Here is a 24,910-nt window from a genome sequence, read left to right as displayed (position 1 = left end):
AGCTGCTTGCCAATAGATTCCCGAAGATTTTGTGAGCAGTGGTGTAGCGAGGAGTATGTATTAGTTTGTCACCATATTGGTTTTCCTTCTAAAAAATTTTATCACACGTCATCTATGGCTAAAAATCTCCCCAATAAAACCCTTGAAAATAAGTGTCTGAAAATGAGTGTAATGAGTGATTTTCATATGAATATGAACAGCAATCCTCCTCATCATTTACTTTCTCGCGAGAGTCTGAACGATTGGGAAGTAAACAAGTCACTGACAGCAGAGCACTCAGTCAGTAGCTCAGTCAGCACGTTTATTCTTCCGTGATGGCACCCAATCCTTGATTTGAATGGTTGAGCGCACATTTTCTATGGAAAAATATCTAAATTACATGCTGGGTGAGCGAAGGCCAGCGGTGTGAGTCGCCAGTTTGTGAGTGACTCACTCTCAGCCTAAGCAGTCAATAATGTTACGCTCTGTTAACAGTTAAATTATTTAACAGATGTTTCCATTTGGCATACTTTCCGGATAAATGGAAAAATGCAAAAGTTGTTCCAATTTTGAAGCCGGATAAATATCCAGCTGAAGCGTTTAGCTACCATCCAACAAGTTTGCTTTCTTGAATAAGTAAACTGTTTGAAATTATAATTTTGAATAGAATGATGCTTCACATCAAAATGAACTAAATTTTTGCAGATGAATAGGTTTGGATTTCGCCATGAACATTCAACTACTCATCAACTCTCAAGAGTTACCAATCAAATTCTTTCAAACAAATCTGCAGGCTGCTCAACTGGAGTTGCTCTTTTAGACATATAAAAAGCAATCGAAAGTGTTTGGAATGAAGATTTGATTGCTAAATTGAAAAAGTTTAATTTTGCACTCTATATAATGACATAAGTTCAAAATAATTTAACTGGCAGAACTCTGCAGGTAAATTATCAATGCTCACTAACGACGTCGATCACTTCAAATGTTCATTTAGCATATTTGTAAGTGACACGAAAGAGTTCATTCTCCTTTACTTTGATGACCATTGGCGTTGACGGCGAGTCTGTAGCTCTTTACTCTTACGGTAAAATCCATAAGCAACCGTCAGACTGTGCGTAAAACATGGCGTACTTCGTACCTTCTCCCGTATCTTCTCGCTCCATTGAAAATTCTCATGAGAAAAATAAATATTTCTCGATTACAATGCATTTGATCGTCGGTTTGGTGTAACTGGTAGCTCGTCCACACATACTAACACCACTATCAGGTAGGGGAAAATTTGTCAATTCCTTTTACCTGTATCTTTTAATCTCAACAACTCGATACCGATCGCCTTCGCGTGGTAAACATTTCAAGGACATCAGCTTCTTTAAATATACTCACTAAATCGACTTCATAAGTACATCCTAAACCTCCAAAGCCTTGTTAAGAATGGGAGAACCATCATCAACCGTTGAGAGGAAGATATTCCGCAAAATATTAGTAGAAGAATGTACTGCATCAGAAAACGGGTTCGTTATATGCGCGATTGATAGGAGTAATTCGTGTAAGTACCGTCAAACTGCAAACAAATTACATCCCGGAGACTTTATTCGTCATATTCAGACGGAACACGCCGATATAGCGATGGCTCGTGGATTATTTCCCGAAGAAATGGAAGCAATTGCCAAGAAGAGGAAAATTTCCAAAAGACTCACTGCAATTGATCGACAAATTTTTGTGGAAGCAATGATAAAGCTTCATCACTATTCATCACGTTCCTTTACATTGCCGGTTCAAACTCCCCTCGACCCTATCAGTAATTCACTTAATGTTCGTATCAACCGATCATGCGACACTTGCTCGCTGCAGTTGTTAAGATCCGTAACTCTAGTAAGAGTCCTAGACTCAGGACTCAAAGGAAAATCGTTATGCTTGAAAATAGACAGTGCTACGCGCTATGGACGTAACATCCTCGGTGTAAATACTCAATTGTTTGATCCGGAAAGACAACAAAATGCTATTTAAACAATCGATAATTTAAATGTTAACCTAATTCTAAATAGAATATGTTAATAATTTCTTATTTCAAATTTAAGGTATGATCGAGATAAACGAGCGCCATACAGCGAAATTCCTTATAACAAAAATTGAAGAGATAATTGCTTCATACGGAATTTTGCTAGACCAAATCTTTGCAATTACTTGCGACAACGGGGCAAATATGGTTGCCACTGTAAAACAATTACAGTCATATTTGCAGCTTCAAGTTTTAAACTTGACCGCAGAAGAGGTCATGGAAGGTTCCATCGACTGGACTGAAGCTATCGAAACTGAATTTTTGAATAGCATAAAGCTTGTCAGATGCGCTGTACATACAATGCAGTTAGCGGTGACAGACGTAATAAAATCCTGTGATGCAGACATACGTCACTGCACTGCAGTTTCCAAGAATTGCAGGAAAATATTATCGTTGATGTTCAGGACATCAGGATAATATTATCGTTGATGTTTATACAGATACTGGCCAACTTACAATCCAACACTATCAATTTCCCACCGAATTCCGGTCGCAGTTCGTTATAGTTGTAATAGCTCAGAAGAATCTTGTGCGCATTTTCGAATCCCTCAGTCCGTTTCAAGATCTTCAAGTACACTTCATCTGAATGATTGTACAATTTTTTCAATGACATTATATCTGAGATTGCAGTTAGACTAGCTATCACCTGGGCCTTATGCAAATACTACGGCAGATCGAGTCTAATTAAAGGAAGCTTATCTGTATTAAGATATCAGACAGGCAACCATTCCAAACTTATCCTGCAAGTAAGCAAGGATCTTGTTCGCCAGATCATATAACAATTGGCCTGCGCAGTCAGCTCTTGAAGAAGTTGCCAGTTCGGATTGACATATATTTAAGCCGCGAAAAATCGGGGTTTCAATTTGACGACGTAATTTTCAATTTAGAATAAAGTAGTTCTACTCGGTTTGTCCAATCTAAGATCTCAAGTAAGGGTCATATTGAGCAGGGTGTGAGTTTTAGACAACCAAATGAACACTTTCTTTCCGTCTCCCATACAAATTTGGTGCAGTTCAACCAAATTGCTTCAAACGTGGTTCTGATTATTGGGGGGTTTTTAAAACGAGCAGTAGGGATTCAGTTTCAAAAAGTGGATGCACTCTAATGGTCATCTCTATGCATCTTCAAACAAAGCTGATGGTGATTTCCAGTAGGGCATTTTCAAGGAAGCCAAATGGCCAAAAGACCATTTGTGGTGTATATAGTTTAAATACAATAATACCATAACTGGTACCATTGCGTATCTAAAATAGTGCCATAACTGATGCACGTGTTGGTAATTGTGGTACACCAATCCTTTTTGCAATTTTGAATAATAATCAATTTTAAATAATAAAGCTCTAAAGAAAAAATATTTGTTGGAAAAATATATAGAAAAGGGTATTTTCAATCAGGATAGGTAATCTTACCACCAATTTTTGCTAATGTTACTAAACATAACCTAAAATACGACTCCGTTAAGCTACTGCGATTGAGTCTTGACAAATAACCGTATTATAAATATAAATATAATGATCAACTTAAGTACTTAAGGGCTACTGGTTCAATTATTGCATTTTAAAAATCATCAATTATGTACACTCCCGATCATAAGTTTAAAGACACCCCCAAAAAAACATGACGAATTTGTTATGTTCATATCTCTGTCATGTTACGTCCAATTTTCGTTCTCTTTAGATCATTTGAAAGGTATTGAAAGGAACTTTCCTCGTAGGCAAATTTTCAATATAATTTTCAAATTTTGTGCGCTAAAAGTTCACTTAAATATACAATATTTTTCAAAATTTACTCTGAAGAATCGTGACTGATTTTCTAAGAATTGGGTTGGCCAAATTTTGAAATAAAAGTAGTAGTAGAACACATATGCTATACCATTCATACCATTCAAATAACCTTTGGAGATCGAAAATTGAACGTAAAATGAGAGATCATTGAACAAAACATATTGGCATGGTTTTTTGGGGGTGTCCTTAAACTTATTATCGGTAGTGTAAATGGAGCAGAAATCTAACACCTATTATATTTAATGCTTTGCGACTGTCGAATTTTCGTGGAAATTTGTTTTTTAATCCACATACGATATGCAAGAGTTAAATACCAAATAATAAATGTAACTCTTATACTACCAACAACGTTACACTCAGTGATGGCATAATCATTAGGAGATTGAAATTTGTCCACTCTCATGTGTAACCGTTCTGTTACAAAAGTTCAACACAATATTTTAAATTTTGCACCATGTGATCGAGCATTCAAGTAAATTTGTATAACACTTGCGGTGAAACCAACTGGGCAGACCATGCTTAACGGCCGATTGCTGAATAAGGCGTACATGGCTGCAGCAAAATGGTGACACGGAGTCACGGGTGATGAGTCGAAGGATTCTGCGCTGCTCAAGGAACGGCCATAGTTGACTTTATCTTAGGTGGAGTATACTTTTAACAGAATATCAAGTGCGAGTAGTGATCAAGGTACACCAATTCCGCTGATTCAGGACCTTTTCTACAAATCATTGCTTGCTAAGGTCAAGGTGGCGTATTAGTTTCCTTGACCTAAACGTAAAGGATTATCGTTACTCTGGATTCGGGACATCATCACCAAGGAGGAGATCGTTCTCGTGCTGAAAGTCCGAAACGCCAAGGAGAATTTCCCTTCCCTGTTCGACAGAGGGCGGCCTTGCCGTCGTCGACCGGCTATGTCAAAAGAAAGCACCTGTGCATTGGAATCATATCCACAAACCGCTATACCAGGTTATCACCACCCTGGAAAAACCAACCCGCCAACGTACGGTAAATAGACGCGCTAGTCCGACCGTCATCTCGCTGTAATTACCGGTAGACTAGTCAGCCATCTTTCCGACAAGGGCAGCCTTGCATCATCCGCTATTGCCTGAATTGTTCCGAAATCTCAGCGAGCGGGGGTACCACCATCTTGCCGACAAGATCAAGAAATACAGTGTTCAAGTTGATCCACTCTGTGTTTTAGTTAATTTGAAATCTTGAGTGCCTTTTAGTTCGCGTAGCCCCTCCAGTTTGCCCAGTAGTGCGCAATCTCTGCGACACAGTTCGAGGAGTCTCGTGCTGCTGAGTTGTTGTCGGGCAGAACTTTAGTAATATTGGTGCAAAATATCATGCTTGATACTGATTTTACAGGCTCCTTTGGTATGTTGAGTTGAACCGACTCAAAAATGATTCCATTGCACCTCGTTTTCACAGAAAGAGAAGGTATAATAATGCTATCTTCTTTTCCTCTTCACCGATGGCAGACACGAAGCGACTGTTGCCAGCCGTTATGAAAGTTTCGGTTGCGTTCGGGTGTAAATTAAAAATCATGAAACTCAATCACACCCAGCGTTGCCAGTATTCCAGATTTTTCTGGATTTTACAGATTTTCAGTCGTCTTGCCAGATACACAGACAGATCACGTTTATTTCCAGATTTTTTAAATATGTTCCAGATTTTCCCAGATTTTTAAAATGTGTTGCTTTATAAATATCACTACAATAAATGTACCCTCTTATCAACAAATAAAAAGCCAAACTTACTACTTCAATTACTAAAGGCCATCAACGTTGGACTTTATTGCAACATCATACATGGAATTGTTACAACATGTTTGCAATGGGTTGCAGAATCATGAAAATTTAGACATTTTCTAAACATTGTTTGCTGTCAAAAATCTTAAATGTTTAAAAAATATCGAGCTAGGTTTTATTTTTGTTTTGAGTTTTTGTTTTGATTTTGGTTTATAATTATTTTTTTTTTGTTATCCTGGATTTATAAAAATCAATATTTCAATAAGCAGGAATTTCCCAAATATTGGAATTTATAGAAATCGAAAACTGTTCAGGATTGCAAACAATATATTGAGCTTTGGAAAATTAGCAAGGCTTTTGAATATAGACAACCACCAGGACCTTGAAGTATGTTTGTGATATATTTGAGGATAATTAATTAGATTTCTAAACAGAGTTTTTAAGTACCTGTAAATATTGAGTTACCTTAGCAGTCTGCAATACTTTAGAATTCTGAATCACCCTAAATTTCAGAATTTTAAGGTAATTCTGAAAAAAGTTTACAGTGAAATGTAAGTATGTAGTCTGTGCAACCTTTGATTGAAGTGAAGACGGTATAAATTGTCTTTTGCAAACTCTGATGACAATTGCATGGAGATTTTGTCAAGAAAGGAAATAGTTAGAATTCGGAAGAGAAATCATAGAAAATTCTTAAGATGAAACTTAAGGAGAATGCTGATACGAATCGTGAGAATAATTTCAATGGAATTATTTCCAATGTTTTCAAGGAGATGAAATTTTATCAAATTTTAAGAAATCTGGCAATTTATGGGAGATTTTCAAGGCCTTTTTGGCAAAGTACTTGAGTACTTAGGAAATACTGAAGAGGATTTCAAAACAATTATGATCTTCTTTACAAAGCAGTTCAAAGGGTACGTCTGAGAGGAATGCGACGGTCATTCTGAAGAGCATACCAAGAAAATTATTAAGAATATTCTAAGGGAATTTTATAGAGAAAAAATGAGACAAAATTATGCCAATTCTTGGAAATTATTACCAGTTTGAGGGAATTGTGGAATCAGAGAGCGATTTATAAGAGATTACAAAAGATAATGCTAAGCACTCTTAGAATGTTACAAGTTTGGATATTATCAAGATTAGTTAAGGGGAATCCAGAATAGAAGTATGATGAAATTCTAGGATGATTAAAATTGAACTCTGCAAATGAAGTAAATTCAGACTAACGAAAAATTGCATGATCTGGGACCCGGGAAAAATATAAATTCCAGAATTTAGAATCATTTCATGATCCTGAGACTTCAAAAATAACGCTTTCAGACTTTCATTTTAGTTACATAATAACATTATTCTTTGGCATAAAGTTATTTGTAATGGTCATGTGGAGTTACCCGTAGTTTAGGTAAACTGTGGGTGAGCACCACGATGTTAGGCTTTGATTCTCACTTCAGCCAGGAGAATTTTAGTTTAAAATAAAATTGCCTACTAGTCTACTGAGTGTTGTGAAGTGTGTGATGTCAAGAATGAAATTGGAAGTCTGATCAATCGCAGAGTAATATTACAATTATTTAAAACTAATAAAAATTTTAAGACATATTCTGGTACTGAATCAAATATTAAGGACTAAATCGACTATAAGTCTAAAAAAAATCATTCCATCAAAGTTGATTGACTCTTTGCTGCTTCAGAATCATAAAAATATTTTCTGCAGCATTTTACCAAAAATTCAAATCAATTTTGAAATGCTGCGTAATGGATATTTGAACTTTTTGGGAACACTGTGTAAATACTTTTCTTAACTTTTGGGTGATTTTAGCAAGTTGGCTTTATATATTTTTGAAGATGGAATTCATAAACATTCTGGAAGACTTTGAATAAATTCCAGATGATCATCCTGATCGATTTTTACGGGAGATTGGCACATCACTTTGATTTCAATAGCATTATGTTAAAAACATGATTTTTTGGAGCATTCCAGATTTTTCCAGATTTTATATTTTGACTGGTCCAGATTTTTCTTTAAATGACCTGGCAACGCTGACACACCATCAATCCATGAGTTGTCTGAATTGATTTTTTAATATTTTCCCAACAATAGGCAAACCACATAGCTATAATTGACATACCAATACTGGATTTGTATTCCTTAACTTTGTTGATTCCTATCGGGGAAGTACCTTTAAACAATCCCTCAAATAATCAACATTTAATACATGTTTAAAGGAAATGGGTCCTGCAGAAAGTTTGCACCAAGTACCGAAACATCGGCAAGGATAAGAAAAAGTCAACGTATTTTTTTCTATGTAAATTATATTCATTGTTATTCCTCAACGGCAAAATTTAACATTGATTCAACTATTGATTCAATCCATAAATTCAACTAAACTCTAAACGAGGATGACATGAGGGGTGAGGTGACTCTTTGTCGCTAAGTTGACTTGACAATTTTATTCAGTATTACGGAACACCAACTCGTGACAGAGAGTAGTACGCTGTGTGATATTTTATCTATGACACATTCATGCCCAACGAGATTGAAATTCTAAAACTTTTCCATACCCTATCGGCTCCCCGAAAATTTAGCGCTCAGAGCGTACAAATCCCTCCAACAAACAAAGGAAACTCGGATCAAATAACAAAAAAAAAAAAATAGCAATAGGAACCCGAACAAAAATCCAAACAGATGGAATTCACATTACATCATCCTATTTTCAACGAAAATGCTCACGTACCTCTTAGGGCAGGCACGCACAACAACACATCGAAAGGAGAGAGGAAGAAAATCACACTTACCGGCACTCGAAGCAATTTCCTTGAATCCTGCCATCATCATTGTTGGTTGCTGCCGTTGTCTGCAGGATCGACAAAGTCACGTGCAAGTGTGTGTGTGTGTGTGAGTAAGTGCGTGCGGTTCGGGTTGGCACCCCGCGCTATATTTATTACTTTTTCCCGGTTTGTCGATTTCCCGAACTTTGCAGTCAAGGCAAGGCACATTACCCTACATATTTATTACCGTGTGTTATAGGTATCTGTCTGTCGTGGAGCGCGACCGAAATAATTCAACTTCAACCCGTACCCGTAAACATGAACGTGGGTAACAGAAGGCACTCTGCAGTATTCATTCGAGTAAAGTAACGCACCACTTCCGTCCAATAAGCGAAGGAAAAACTCCACGGAAAGGGGTGCTATGGGAAAAACGTCAACAAACATTGCTTATAAAATCTATCAGATGGCGAGAGGTGATGCGGAATAAAGAGAGAGAGAGAAAGAGAAGAAAGTCAAAGTTTAGCAGCGCAAACTGGTTGTGTTTGTTCTAGGAAGAATGTAAGAGACGAATATGAAGAAAACAAAAAAAAATTGGAAGCGAGAAGTAAAGTTCAAGCCGGAAAAGTCTCGGCAGCCACTGAGGCAGCCCACAGAAAGGGAAGTTGTGTGGAAAGTTGTTTAATTTTATGAGTGTTTGTGTCTGTCTGTTCGAGCAGCAGTTGACCTCGCTCTACTTTGGATTTGCCTATTGCGCTTCTCCAAATGGAAAGCCTGTTGGGGTGGATTTTTTTTTCGATGCCAAATTACGGACAGTTATAAAGTTTTTTTTTCTGGTTGGAAGTTGTGGTTCGAACGGAATTGAGCTGCTGATTGTGGAAAATAATTGTATCACTGTTTACAGACAGGATAACTCTTGTTTAACAAACTGTAGGAACGAAAGTTGTTACGTTGTTGGCAAAACATAAGTATAACTTTTGATGATTTTGTGCGCAATTTATAAAAACCGATAGTGAAGTACTGAGATTTCACTGTACTTTGAATACTGGGAGTAATTCCTGCTGTGCTGCTGCAACGATACACTATCAAATGGTCTTCATTTGCGAAAGGTTGATATCGATTTGCTTCGGCAATTAAGGTGATACGATCCAGAAGCCCGGGCTCTTATGCCACTTCGCATTTTCCAGGTGACCATTTTTTTGCTACCGGAAAACATACAATGACAAAACTGCTTCCCCATGTTTGCTGTGACGCAGCAAATATGGTTATGCAAGTTTAGTGCCTGAAATAGCAATAGTGATCGAGATTAACTCCCTTGAAAATTCGAAGTGGTTGACGCTGGATCGTATCACATTATGGAAAACATGGATCATATTCAATGAAGAAGTGCATTCGTTTATAATTTTCAAAGTAATGGCAATTTTCACTATTAAAATGGAATGTCAGAACATCTAAATCTGTTGTTAAGAGTTAAAATATCTCAAATTCAGTGATACTTCGTATTGTCAGCACCGTTTTGGCCAGTTACTTAAATTTTTCCCAAAAACCCATGCTTTTTTCAGTGGGTTTATTGATACAAAGTATGCCTAAATGTTTCAAGTTATCAAAGTAGAAGTAACTTAATAATGACAAAGCTAGTTGGAGTTGTACGCAATGGTGACGTAGGACTACGTGGTCTTATATAATGAATGTTATTTGTTGACTGCAGTAGGGGCTTGTGTTTTGTGTAGAAATAGGAATTTGAGCGGGGTTCTCTCTGTTTATACTCTTTACTAGTTTGGATTGCCATGAAAAGAACCTTTTGATATGAATTTTAGTTGGGGCATGTTCAGAAATTTAACTCTTTTGGAAAATCTTGTTGGCCCTGGAAAGGGCCGATGGTAGTACAGCCTTAATGCCTTTGGAAGATGATGATGACGTGTAGGCAGCTGGATTAGCAAATCGGACCGGACGATCCCATATTCTTCGGTTCAATTATTGGGCACTCGCAAGAGTCTCGGTCCGTCTGCTGCTGGACAGGGGTTGAACTGGTGTCTGCGACAGGTTGGAAGGTCGCAGAATATCAATGTCCACCCAGCTAAAGCTCCTCCTCTTTTTAGTTTTTCTCGTTAAACTCCTTCTCTCAACAAATTGGTAAATCTTAGCCTTTAGCAGAAAGACGCTTAACACTTTTTTCGGCGAATTTATGTACTTGTTTCACATCATGGTTCTTCTCTATGCCTGTTCAGATAAATTACTACTTTTATTTATTTTCTCTACTATGCTAAATCAAACGAGTAGATAAGAAGGGATGCCGGTTACAGGGTCGAATAATTGAAAATTCGATAAATATTCAATCGAATGGCTGGAAAAATCTTTACGATTAATCGTTAATCGAATAATTGGACTTTTAGGCATCCCTAGAAAATAGTGTAATTTCATGTTTTTTGGTGGTCCTTCGAAAATGTCGAACAGCAGAATTGCAACCAGCAAGTGTAACCCAAGAACCAAAGGCGGTGCGATGCTAGTTTTCATTTCTATGACGACTGAATTAAGGGCCTTAGAAGCAGAGGAGTGAAAGTCAATTCTCTTCATTGAATTCCTCTTTTGATGACCATGGCTTCACTAACCTATTTCGCACTATTTCTTCTGTGCTCTTCTATCATTCAGAACAACAAACGTATCAATGAATGTGTTTGCCGTCGAGTTTTCAACGAAATAGAAAGTCGATGAAGAGAATCGATCAACCGACCCCTGTTTCCAAGTTTGGTTACTAGATTACAACTCGACATGTTTCGCCTAGAAACGATTCTCTTATGACTGTGTTGGGGAAGCAGCATATGCATGTAGGTAATTGGGGGTTTTGTTAGTTATTTCGACATCATTTACCATTTTTTCAATAGTTTCTTGTTGAACATCAACAGTCTGCGTAGTAATATTTCTGATCGATTGGTGATAAAGTTATTGAAATTGGTCCAGGGGCAGCTGAGTTATTAACGTTCAAAATCTTTCATAATTTCGTTACATGTTCCATTTTCGGTTTTCGGAAATCACATACGTAGTCCTACGTCAAAAATTAAAAAAATTCCTGCATGCTTGTAATGAGCCTCAAACTCTGGCCGACTGCATGACTGAGCCTGTAGACAAACGGTCCGAAACAGTTTTTCTTCAATTGTACAAATACGTTGAACTGAATTGGATGAATGGTTGTGTTAATTTACATTCACTTGAAAGAATTGAAATATCTAGCACAAAATTAAACCAACAAATTGGGTTAACGAATAGATAATTGTTTCGTTCTGTTAAACGTTGAATATCGCTGTTTTATTCATGCCGTCTTTATCTTTTTCCCAATGGTATGAATTTTGATACAACCCATTATTTTTTAATCTTACACATGTTACAGAAAGTAAAGAAAACACATAAGAACATAAATACATAAGAACTTAAGTTTTGTTCATGCAAACAGTGCAAAAATTCGTATCACCTTCCACCAATTTCCGTAATTATAGTGTTGGTCGATAACTTCACAGGAAAGGTCTGTTAAAATTACAACGAATTAGAACAAATATCAACAATAATGTTCGGAATGAAACGGACAGTAATATGTGACATAAAACTAGTTGTTGATACCGCCAGCAGATCGGCAACCCTGATCTGACGGACGAAACGAGTTCAGTGGAGAGATAACGTAAGATAGCTTTGTATTGTCATAGAATCAATAGCATTCAGAGAAGAATACAAGTATACAAGAATACAAGTGCGTTCCGAATAATTTATATTCACGTTTATTGGCTAGAGTAAACTAATTAAATTAATTTAAACGGAGATTTGCAATCCACCTACTGATCAACAATTTATACAACTAAGTTGAGGTAAGCCTCATTCTACTCTAGGGTTGTTAACCTAAAATTGTCTGGCAAAGAATACCTTCCATGAGTGGCGCACAGGCTGAACATTGAGGGGAAATTCTAATCGAAATTGAATTGTTGTTCATAGTATTAGCGCACTGAATTTCTTGAAGAAATGTTCTCTCGAATGGTATTGATTCTATGACAATACAAAGCTATCTTACGTTATCTCTCCACTGAACTCGTTTCGCCCGTCAGATCAGGGTTGCCGATCTGCTGGCGGTGTCAACACTAGTATTATCGGTAATTGACGGTCATTTTGGAGAACGATTCTTGCATGTATTAATTTCACGATTTTTAATAATAAACATGTTTGATTCAAATCGGGGTTATTATAATTTAAAACTAAAATTGTTTTTAAATGTTAGTCCATAATACGATACGTTGCCAATGTGGAGTGGTGGATACTGAATCAGCCTCTGGGTCCTAAGGGATTGAGTACGAGATTGATATTGTGCATTTTTTGGATATCCGTTTTTACCGTCAGCAAATCACAACTGCATGTTTGGTTCGCTATCAAATTGGCGCAAACAATTACAAAAAAAAAAGGTTTTGAGAATGAACCTGTTACATATTTCAAAATGGTCGCAAAGAGCCATTTTAGGAATGTATTACCAATGTGAACCGGTCATTTCTGTAGAATATCGCTCTTCGACTTTAATTTCTGATGATTTATTATCTGACGCATTTGTGTACAGTACTGAAAAATGTGGATTGAGAAATGATAACTTTAAATCCAACAATCCTTATTTATAGTCAAAACGTAATGCTTCAATTAAGAACAAGATTACTGTCCGATCACAATCGTTTTAGGTTTTATAACACTAGCCCGAATGTAACCATCTGAGTCTCCTGAGGCTGATGCTGATTTTGACAACCCAATTATTGAAAACCTTTAACACTCTTCCAGGCATGGAAAATCATTTGCATTCATTTCATACATTCATTTACATTCATTTGCCTCTAACTTTTTTCATCAACAGTATTCCGCAAAATTATGTATAGATCTTTTGTAGGTTTTGTTATCAGCTACAAGTTTTGCTCATAACTCAAATCTGTATCTCTTATGCATCACGAACTAGAGCGGGCAGAACTTGTTACTGTTTTTCAGTGAATGTAAAATACATTCACTGAAAAACAGTAGTGGCTTCTGTTCGCTCTGCTTCGTCATGCATAAGAGATACGGATTTGGCTTAATAACAAAAGTTGTAGCTAATAACAAAACCTACAAAAACTTTTTACATCATTTTGCGGAATGCTGTTGAAGAAAAAAGTTAGAGGCAAATGAATGTAAATGAATGCACGAAATGAATGCAAATGATTTTCCATGCCTGCACTCTTCTAAAAAACGCAAAGAGGCAAACCGGGAAAGTAATGTATTATGGAATATTTTACATGTGTTATAAAAACAATAGTCTATCAAACACATCAAAGTTCCATAGAAAATTATGTCCTTATATAAAACTTCAAAAGGGGACGATTGATTAAAGAAAGCATATTCGAAAAATGTATTTCACCTAATTATAACATACTTTCCTTGGAAAACAGAATTTTATTAAAGAGAGAGAGAGAAGTCGAGAAGAATTTCTGTCGAGTATTTGTACAAGACACTGAAGACGTCTGCACATTGTAGACGAAATACGCGTATCTGTCAAGGATAAGCAAATAAGGTAGTGGAATTAAATGGAAATCACTAATCCTTCTCTCTATCTTTATACAGGTATTCCACTAAGACGTCCACATTAATCAGAATTTTATTGCTATTGACCTGCCATTTTACTACAGGTCACTTCCGAAACAAAAGTTCCAAACGGGTTTCCGTTTTCCAAAAAGAAAACATCTCAGAATAACGGCTTGGCACATGCGCTTAACCAACATCGTACCGTTCCGCTTTGAGGCAGACTTAATTTAGAACATTACGGAGCCGAATGTATTGTACAGTTAAATGCAAGCAATTTTAGCACAAGCCCCGAATAGAACCCACGTAGCTAATTTTTCTCAGTGCACCAACCAAGGACCAACCGGAGGAAGGCATCTGTGCAACGAGGTGGAAAATCGGAAAACAATAGCACTTCAACTTCCGTTGGCGTTGATTTTTCGGCTCCCATATATCCGCTACCTACGTTCCCCACGGAAAAGTCTCGTCAACTTGCTCCACATCACTACCTACCACAAGAGTACGCGCGAGAGAGCGAGAAAGACTTTCAAAACTTTCAAACTCCCGCTAACCGAGCGGCAACTGCAGAGAGGATAGGAAAAGCGGGAGCCAGATTCGGCAAAATAGTAGTGTAAAACACACATCCCGAGCAAAAGTTTTATTAAATTTTGTAAATTAGTTTTGAAGTGTTTTTCCATGCCCCTTCCCGCAGTGGATGGGGGGTGTGATTTTTTTTTTTCAACTCGTAAAGGCAGAAGGGTAAATTCCTTCATGATTAAGTTGGCGGCGTGAAAAGTTCAAGTACGGCTCGTCCTCCTTCTCTCGTATGTGTGCAGTGCATGCCATCACCGGAGAGGAAAAAGTTTTTCGCGCGCCCGCTGGTCCCCGAACGGTATCGTTTATGTTCGAGAACTAACCGTGGAAGGAAAAACTTTCTCCTCGAGACCCTTGCACACGGGGCCACCCAGATTTCCGAAAAGCTTTTGCAATAGAAGCGGAAAATAATACCACTGAACGAGGGGGAGCGCGGCAGCTTCAAGTTTCGTCCGAACAATTGATATCAAACGAGTCAGAAGAATCAGACATACTTTGAAGGTGCTAGATGAGGCGAGGGTGGTGACTGAAATGAAATCACAAGAACAATCAACTTCCACATGGTTGAGTCTTAATTTGAACCGTTTTTAACTTTTTCCCTTTTTGTAGGCGATTGAAAGGATGTGGCTACTCTTGTCTTTTGGCTTTTACTCGAATTCTCGGAAAGGACAACGGAAAATCACTCACTTCTGTATAACAAGCATCTGTATAAAGCGGTATTTAACAGTTAAGTACACTTGAGGCCTTTTTTGCGTTGGACGGAGAGTTCAAGAAACTTCAACTACCGTTCCGCTTTGTAACTGGTAACAAACAGAAAGCAAAACGAATATCTTAAATGACTCTGGGCACTTTTGGTGATGATGCAGGAGAATGTGTGTTCTCCTTCAAAGTACACACTACACAATTCACAACTATATCTGTCCTGTCTGGCACTTGGCACTGGAATTACACTCTTTTGCTTTGAACTTGACTACTACAACTGCTGAAGGACTCTGTTCCTCGGACGGAAACCCTGAGCGCACAGGATTCAGGGATAAATTAGAATGTCCTCTCGGGACAACGGTTAGGCCTAGAATGACGGTAGTCTAGGGATGCTGACGAAGGGCTCACGTTTTTCCGATTCTTTTCCCGACAGTGTTTTTCATTTTCATCCAGTATCCTCTATTTACTTGGTGTGGAAAACACAGGCGCACTTCTAAGGCCGCCTGCGAGCGACAGAGAGAAACCAGGGCGCGAGAACACAGCGACCAACTAATACCAGCGCGCACTGCGTTGTATTAGTCAACCCACCGAGTTCAAATTTAGAAAATAATCTAAGTCTTTCCCTATGTCTGTGCCTTGCCATCAACCCCTTATCCGTTTTTAGACATTGTTAGAAAACACACAGCCACTAACACCGTTCCAAACACATCAAACTGCATCACACGCACACTGGCAGGCGTACATCAATCCTGAAGGAAAAGTCACCCTCCCGGAGAGTAAAAGCAGCAGGAAATTTTCCACGGTACCTCTCTCTTTCTCACAGCTGAAACACCCTCAGTCTGCGAAACTATGTGTAAAAGCATTACATGCACATACACACCAAGCAAGAGTCGATCTATCATCCACCTAATCACCCACCGCCGCCACATTCTCCCTCCGCTCCTAATAGCGAGTCTTTCTGGCATGTCTGATCCTGACTGTTTGCTGCGGGGTGAAAGCACTCACCAACACTCATACAGGCAAAGTGCAAAAGGGAAACTGGAGAAAATCCCATTAGTCACTCACACATGCGGAGCCACTTTTCCGCCGTGCACCACCCAATATGCTGACAATATCCGACACCGGAGAGATGAGGCTGTAGCGAGGACGTGGTGACTATCCTTCGAGGTGGTGGGGAACGCAGTGGCGTAGTTGGTGTTGGGGTTTTCTTTATCTGTAGTCGCAAGGCATTAAAATTTACAGGAGTTTATCGAAGTGTGTAGATTTCAGGATGCTGTTATCTTGTTGGAAAGAGAGAGTATTAATTTTACTTTGTTGTGGTTTGGTTAATCTTGTCACAATGCGATGGGTTCAATGATTAATAGAATTTCAAAAACATTCATTTTTTAACGAATCGGTTGAAAAGCCGTTGTAGCAAGTTAAAAGTCCGTTCATACACATGAGGAAAATCGATAGTGGTTTCACTCAATCTATTAGTATACTCTTTGAGATTAGATTGAGCAAAATTTTCATATTCGAGAAGTTTTTCCTGGGAAACCCCAGAAAATTTAACTCACTTTTGAGTAAATCCACTTTTGACGAAATTTAGTCGACTCCACTCAGTTTTGATCCGATCGATCTCTGTATTTTTCCCTGAAGGCTTACGAAAATGACTAATAGAATTTTACTGCAGGGTGTCCATTCAAATCCAATTTTCCAATTCCCGGTTTTTTCCCGGTTATTTAAAAAAAAAAAAACACCAAAAAATCACCGCTGCCTTAAACTAAAAAGGCATTAAAAAATAACTGTTTAAAGATAATCATATTTTTTCAGCAGCATTACTCTACAATACGTCAATTTTGCAGAAAAATATGAGAAAAGATTTGCATTAATATGTTGTTGATCTAGATCTCCAAAAACTCGTGGAAGCATGAATTCGTACAAATCAAAGGGTCTCCAGGCAAAAATTTAGCCTAAATGTTGTTTTGGTATGTTGAAAAAAGCATAAATCAATACACAGTATTGAAAATTCTTAAAGTCTTCCAGGAGTTTAGATCTTGAAGTTCTTTATAACCAAAACATTTTGTGGGATACAAAGATGTGTTACCAAAAATATTTAAATTGTATTGGAGATATTTTACATATCTTGTTCGATTTTCACTTTTGAGCTGTTCGAAATATAATTTAAGATTATCAATACGATTATTCGACTTAATAATAGAATGGGTAAACCTTCGGGAGGCCCCATAATATAATTGCCCAAGTAACAATTTTGGTTTTATCATGGTTTTGAAGAGGCCTTATAGGTTTAGAATTGACTTAAAGACCACATTTAAATCGGAAATGTTGCTTGTGTGGTTTGAAATATTAGGTTTTTCAAAATTCCTGAAGTTCACATCTTAATTCTTTTTTTATTAATTTTTATATTTTATTATTATATATTATATTATTATATATACCATATTATTATATATTGTATTCTTATATATTATACAATATACAATAGTAACTTTAACACTCATTGATCATTTGTGACTTATCCCGGTTAGATTTAAGTTCATAATAATGATGATTACCCCTAGGTTTGAGCTGGATGATATATCTCTAAAATAATCAAGTACATTGACTTCAGCGTGAGAGGTATGGATTCAGATCTTTATATTTTAAAGGCTACTCAAGGTATTCTACGATATCCTGACTAATCTTGTGTACCTGATTAGCACAAAGTGCAGAAATTATTTTTAATTTATCTCTGGACCAATCATCTCATGATTTTTTTTAAGTTCGTTGATTGTGAACGGTGTCAAAAATTTGCATACCAAGCATGATCACGTAGCAAGGAGTTTGAGATCGGACATTTTTTCAATTGGCATGAATTTGCTTCTCTATCTTCAAGTAGCTTCGTAACAAGATATGTCTTGGTTAGGCTTTATATTAACACTCCTTTACTCGGAAATCTGTAGCAAAATAATTCAAAAAATGTTGATCCAATGACAACCAAAAGAAATTCTAAAAGCTCCACATGCTCCAACAAGTGAAAGAAAAGAATAGATTTGTTTTGTTATTTTAAGGAATTTTGATACTTTACCACAGTGAAAGCATGTTATGAAAATTGTAAACAGAAGTGTAAACAAATGAATATAATTATGTATATTGAAAAAAAAATGATTGATTCCATGTAAAATTGCCAGTTTTATAAGGGTTTAAATGATTCTTGAAGACCAAATTATAGCCTACAAGACTACGACAAAACCAAAAATGTTACTTAGGATGAGTATACATTATCTTTCCCGGTGCGATTTGGGTTTTCCCGGTTTTTTCCCGGCAAATCCGAATTCCCGGTTTTTCCCGGATTTCCCGGATTTCCCGGTTTTTCCGGTTGGATGGACACCCTGTTTTAGGTATGGTTTAATTTAAATTTGCTCTACCGAAAACTTACGTCTGGGAAATTTTATCATAAAATTATAATCTGAACATCACGGTTCTTTGACAAAACCAAGGTACCATGATCAACAGGTAATTGAAAAGTTCAGTAAGTAAGGGGCCATTCTTTAACTAAATTTTAACGGTTTAAAAGGGAGTGTTGGGGGGGGGGGGTACAATTGTCTACGGGCCATAGAAATTTTATTTTTTTTATTGGCTTGAGGAGGGGTTCTAGAATTCCAAGAAAATGTTTACGTAGTTTATGAACAGCCTCTAACGGTATTACAACACAGCATTAGATAACGAATCAATAGAATCCGAAATACATTATTCTCAAAAAAGGGACGACTTCATTTTCAGTTTGGTGGACGGAGAGTTAATAGAACACACAGTGTAAATGAACCAGTAGGACAGTCATATGTACGCAATGGTACCAGTTTATGGCCTATCAGCAGGGTGGCCAGTGAATTTTCATTTTAAAATTCTCGTTTTTTTTCCCGGTTCAAATCTCAAAATATTCCCGTTTTTAATATTTAATAAAAATATCACGTTATTTTCGAGGTATATAAAATCAATATGAATCACTTTTTTAAGACTTTTTTTTTATTGTTCTCTCGGCTGTCGACAGAAGCAGGCCACCCGGAAAAAATAACAATACAATTACCATAAAATAAAATACAATTGCATCAAAATATATTGCCAACAATCGATCTTATTGTCTGTATATTGTACAAGAGATTTTAGCATATTGTTATTTCAATAGATTTACAATACGTTCCATATAGTAAGAATTTTCAACATTAGAACAACAATACAATTAATGGTGAATGGTTCATCTTTGTTTGTGAAAAAGTGATTTTTCTTATTGTTAAGATACATAACAACCCCCTTGCTCTATTGTAGATTTACTCATTTACCATAGATTATATAGTGAAAATAATACATGTTATGGTTAGTTTATCGTTGTATACAATATGATTTATTGTAAATACAATAAATTCTATTGTATGGTTACAATACATTTCATTGTGCATTTATGGTTCTTTTTTATACGGGCACTCTCGGTTACGTGATCGTCTGTTTACTAGGCAGCAACCATTGTGTGGTCCTCCTCATTGTTCTTCATCAGCTGTTCTTTTGGTCGATGCGTCGTCGACTTTGGAAAGCAACCGTTTCGTGATGGATGTGTGAATACTGACCACGTTTTGCGTCCATTGCTGCAACGGAAGCGCTCTGCCGCTCGTTGGCGATACTGCTATACAATGAAACCACTAGAAGCGGCTCCCATTTTGATGGAGGAGGCTTATTGGATAGCGGAAGATAAAGTATTTATTGTGTTGTATATTTTGACTATAGTTTTAAGATGTATTGTATAGTGAACAATAATCCTCGGCTCTGTAAAGTTAATTCAACTGACCATTATCAAATAAATTAATAAACCACAAAAGACTTTTTTTAAGAATTTACAAAGTATCAGATTCATGCATTTGTTTAATTGCCGAACACTATCGGGCTGAATGGGTCATTATACCGAATTTCAGAGTGAGAGCTTAAATCAAGAAATTGTTTAAAAATCTTTAACTTGATACGGCGCAAGACATTTTTAAAGTATCGTGATCTGTACGAATATAAATCTTTAAAAACAAATGTAATCTTAAGAACAATTTTAATTTATAAGAATCCGAGGCTTTGACGCGTTTTAGAGACTTGGAATTTGCCATTTTTTTTTTAGAAATTTGTGAGTAATGAAAATTTATTTTAGATTTAGAAGAAAAAACAGGATTGGATTTTTTTCCCCAACAATATTAAATTGCGAAAAAACTCAAAATGAGGGATTTTGAAAATGTTTCTAGATTCCCGATTTTGAATTATTTTTTTCGAGATTCCAGATTTGGAAAAGTACAGTCCGTGTAAAATTTTATGTGCTTGGAAAAATGTTCAGGGTTCAAATAACTTGAAGATTTTTTAATAGGATTTAATAAATTTAAAATTATAAGAAAAACTCGAAGGAAATTGCAACGGAGCTTTGACAAGAATTCCAAACTAATCCTGAAGAAATCTCAAAAGAATTACAAGAGAGTTTTGGGGAGAAATTCAAGGAGAATTCCTCAGTGATTCTGATTGTGAGGAAAATTTTAATGCAAATTTGAAGAGAAATATAAGCAGAATTTAAAAGACTTTCTGATAATAATTTCAAAGGAATACTGAGGGAGATTCACAAGAGAAATTTAAGCAAGATCCGAAAAAAAAAATGTCGAAGGAATTGTGTTCCGAGGTAAATAAAGAAAAATGCTAAAGAATTTAAATTAAATTTCCAAGAACATTCAGTTCAGAATTCCAAAGTAATCTGAGGAGAAATCCTATGGATTTATGAGGAGAGTTTTGCGAAAGGTCAAATAATTTCAAAGGTTTAAAATGATTAAGAGCTGAATTGACCATTTTTGAGCTGAAGAAACATGTGTTTGCTTGATTAAGCTCAAAATGTTATGCAGCTTTCAATTTTTGTTGCAATATGTTAAGGTTTATTGTTTCTTGCCACTTATCCCATCAAATTCCCTGATTTTTCACGGTTTTCACGGATTTTTTTCAAATTCCCGGTTATATACCGATTTTCCCGGTTCGCTGGCCACCCTGTATATGGCAAAACTGGAGCAAATTTTAAGTAGTGCCATAACTGGTGTATGTCCCCTTAGTAATAATAATAGTCTAAACCTCAGAACCCTAAATATTTCCTTAGGTATCATAATCTTGAAAAATAAAAATATGTTTCATCTTGGGTGGATCCAAATTCAAGATTTCAAAAAGATATTCTAAGTTCTGTCGCTTTCGAAAAATCCAAGGTAAATTGTGATATTCCAGACAATCTCTCAGGAGTGTCCGGACTAGATCTTTTTGTTAATTTTGAGTTAAATTTCTTGACTATTGCAAGGACGTTTCCATTGAACCTGGAAACGTCCGCGCAATAGTCAAGAAATTTAACAAGGACTATTTTAAAAGAATTTTCAAAAGAGAATATTTTGAAACAAATCAACTTTCCACGTCAATCATTCCATTTAAATCTAATATTTTAGGATAGGGTCGTCAACTAAGCCAAGGGCGTAGCAGTTTCTCTCTATGACACTGAATATGATTTAGTAGGGTAATTATTTCAAGGGTATTCCATGGTATTTCAAAGACATCTTTTTGATTTTTTGGGATGACTTCCTCCTAATTCTGAGGAATTTCAGATTCAATGAATTGTTAATAGAATTTAAAGATAATCGCATTATGAGGATAATGAAAAATAATCCAAGAATAATTCCAAGCAAATTCTGGAAGAGAGTTCATATGAGTTCCATTCCTAGAATAATTCAAAAGGCATTCGAGCAGTTGGAAAATTTCTTGACTTCCCTGGACATAGAGTATGATTGGACTTGTCACACAATTATACTAATGAATGAATGGTACAGGTATCGAAAGCTATCAATTTATAAATGTGGAAGTGCATCTAGAACACTAAGCTGAAAGCACGCAATAAGCTAATATGCGATAAGCAATAAGCTTGAAATGCGAAGAAGAAGAAGTAACAAACTCTTCATTCGGCTTTTTTTTACGAATAGAAGCTCGAAATTTAATAACACTCTCAGGTAAAATAATGATCCCTCAATCATTTTTTATGAGTGTTCACTCGGATGTCGACAGAAACAGACCACTCTCAATGTGTGTCACGCAATCGTCTGTTTACTCGGCAGCAACCATTGTGTGGTCCTCCTCATTGTTTTTTATCAGCAGTTATTTCAGTCGATGCGTCGTCGACTTTGCAAAGCAACCGGTTTGTGATGAATGTGTGAGTGTTGACCACGTTTTGCGTCCATTGCTGCAATGAAAGCGCTCTGACCCCCGTTGGCGAATCTGCCATACAATGAATTCGCTGGAAGCGGCTCCCGTTCTGGTGGAGGAGGCTTATTGGATAGCGGAAGATAAAATGTTTATTGTGTTGTACCTTTTGAGTATAGTTTTAAGATGTATTTTATAGTGAACAGGAATCCTTGGCTCTGTAAAGTTAATTCGGTTGAGCCTTATCAAATACATTAATAAACAAACAATCATTTTTATACTGTGTGTAAGAAATTGAGCTTTTATTCACGAGAAATCAGCGATTGGCGTATTTTTTTACAAAACAATTAGGCCCAAATCTCAAATCACTCACATCTGGATCAACAATAGAAAGGTGTGCGTCTCCCTTTTGCTCATTACTAACTACGGCTGTGGAATAGATTTGCCTGTAGATTTGAAGAAATACTTCAAATATCCGCGTACATCGTACGGGGTAGGCAAAAGGTGTGCGTTTGACTTTGTACTGTCGCATTAATGGCCTTTCGCTTATTTTCAACTTCTATTCAATGATCATACTGCCGTAATCTAACGGAACTATCCACCTACCCTCTTCTAAAGATCATTCTCTAGCTAATAAATTATCACACTAAAGCTTCATGTTAGCATTTCCAACCAACTCTGAAAATTGCAAACTTCGCGTATGAAGTAACATAAAAACACTATGAATGCTACAATTGTTTGAAAATTTGAAGAACACCATTTTGTCAATTTTACTAGATCCAAAATGGTCAAATTATAACAAAAAAGCCCACAACAAACAATTATGCAAAGTTTCTCTTAAAGCCTATGATTGCTTGTGTGCATTTTAAGAAATTCCCTCCTTACGCCACTGTAAACTCTATTATGCCTTCATCCGCCTTCCATTCGGTTTACTGAAACTAAAGTGATGATAATCCACCAGCAACTACAGCACTAGCTTGAACTTTCCCGCTTCGCAGTCTTCGCCCCATTGTCAAAATATGATAATGCATTTTTGTTTCACCCTTAACGTGGCTCCCCGCCTCGCCGATCGAAGTTAAGCTACCGAGGACGACCGCCAAACGAAAACAGGATATCGAAAGGACAACACATCATCAAACATTGGCCATGGCTGTGTCGGTTGGTTGTTGCCAAGTTTCACTGAGCTTGGATCGGCGTCGGTACGGTTTCTGCATTATAGCATGTCCTTCATGGTGGCTGTGGCGTCGACAAAGACGCTTGACCAGAGTGTCGCCACCCACTCGCGCTCGCACTTTGTTCAAGGATGGCTGGACTTGGGGTGAAGGACTTTCACCTGCAGCAGCAGTTTTGGGGGTGCGTGGCTTCGGTCCTGAGATTATTTGTTTAGGTTTTTTAGGAATATTTTTTAAGAAAACCAATCAGATATCAAAATATTGCAATTTAAATAGAATTGCCAGATCGTTGAAATCTTGGAAGTAGGAAAAGGCCACGGGAAGTTCAAAGAATCGAGAAAAAGTGTGATTTTCCGTTTCCTTTCTCTTTCCCGCTTTATTAATTTTGTAGGTAGCAGTACAGCAGGGGGCCTCCCTTAGCTCAGTCGGTAAAGGCGCAGCTACAAAGCAAGACCATGCTGGAGGTGGCTGGGTTCAATTCCCGGTCCGGTCTAGGAATTTTTCGGGTTGGAAAATTTCTCGACTTCCCTGGGCATAGAAGTATGATTGGACTTGCCACACAATTATACCAATGCAAAAATGGTACAGGCATCGAAAGCTCTAAATTAATAACTGTGGAAGTGCATCTAGAACACTAAGTTGAGAGCACGCAATAAGCTAATATGCGATATGCAATAAGCTTGAAATGTGGAGAAGAAGAAGAAAGGTAGCAGTACAGAAGCGGAAGCGGGTAAAAGGTATTTTACATTTTTGATCTCACTTTTGTGCTGTTCTCTCGATGTCCTTCTCCGAGTCGTTTCAGTAGAAGTTTTCCTTTGAACTGCTTTTTTTTTTAGCTGGGCGCTGTCGACAAAGGTAGCGTGTTTCCACCTGCTTCCATCTCCTATTATGCGCGTAATCATTTTCCGTTTCCGAGTTGGGTCTTATCGCAGTTGGAATATCAGTACGTGAGAATTGAGGATTGAGGACAGAGCAGAGGTGTGTGGTAATTTGATAGTTCCCGGACGATTAAGATATGTGTCACAAGCTGTACGGTTCATAGCGAGGTTGAATTTTAAAGTGCTCTTTGAATGTAGCTTGAGCATTGAAGATGAGGAAATTTCTTATGATTTGATATGTTTACTGCATAAGTTTAACTCTTTTAGCTTTAAAATTACAGTTTGTTTATATTGAGAGCTATAGGTTATTTCTAGCAACGAGCTTTTTTTACATACATTGCAGATCTTGAATTTATTCAAAATCTTATAAATCTAGTGTTCTAAGCCGTGATAGTATAATTCACCAATGAGTAGAGTCAATGGATTCGCAAAGGATTTTGATGAAACGTGATTTTCTATATCTGAC

General features: G+C 37.0%; 1 protein-coding gene across 8 annotated transcripts in view; it reads right to left on the bottom strand.

Moving 5' to 3' along the window:
* rhea (Talin_middle and talin-RS domain-containing protein rhea) overlaps positions 1 to 24,910 on the bottom strand; it is a 162,618-nt gene that overhangs the window by 82,047 nt on the left and 55,661 nt on the right. The window contains exon 1 of one of the 8 annotated variants that reach the window (XM_065237898.1): positions 8,364 to 8,462. The exons of the other annotated variants lie outside the window; for them this stretch is intronic. The gene's annotated coding sequence lies outside the window, so the exon portion shown is untranslated. Of the gene's footprint in view, positions 1 to 8,363; positions 8,463 to 24,910 lie in introns of those variants that run through there. 8 annotated transcript variants of the gene reach the window in all.

Source organism: Ochlerotatus camptorhynchus, unplaced genomic scaffold (genome assembly GCF_037179485.1).
Source record: "Ochlerotatus camptorhynchus isolate MF236.1 unplaced genomic scaffold, CSIRO-AGI_Acam_v1.1 ptg000658l, whole genome shotgun sequence".
NCBI classification, from domain to species: domain Eukaryota; kingdom Metazoa; phylum Arthropoda; class Insecta; order Diptera; family Culicidae; genus Ochlerotatus; species Ochlerotatus camptorhynchus.
This window is presented reverse-complemented; position numbering and strand designations above follow the sequence as displayed.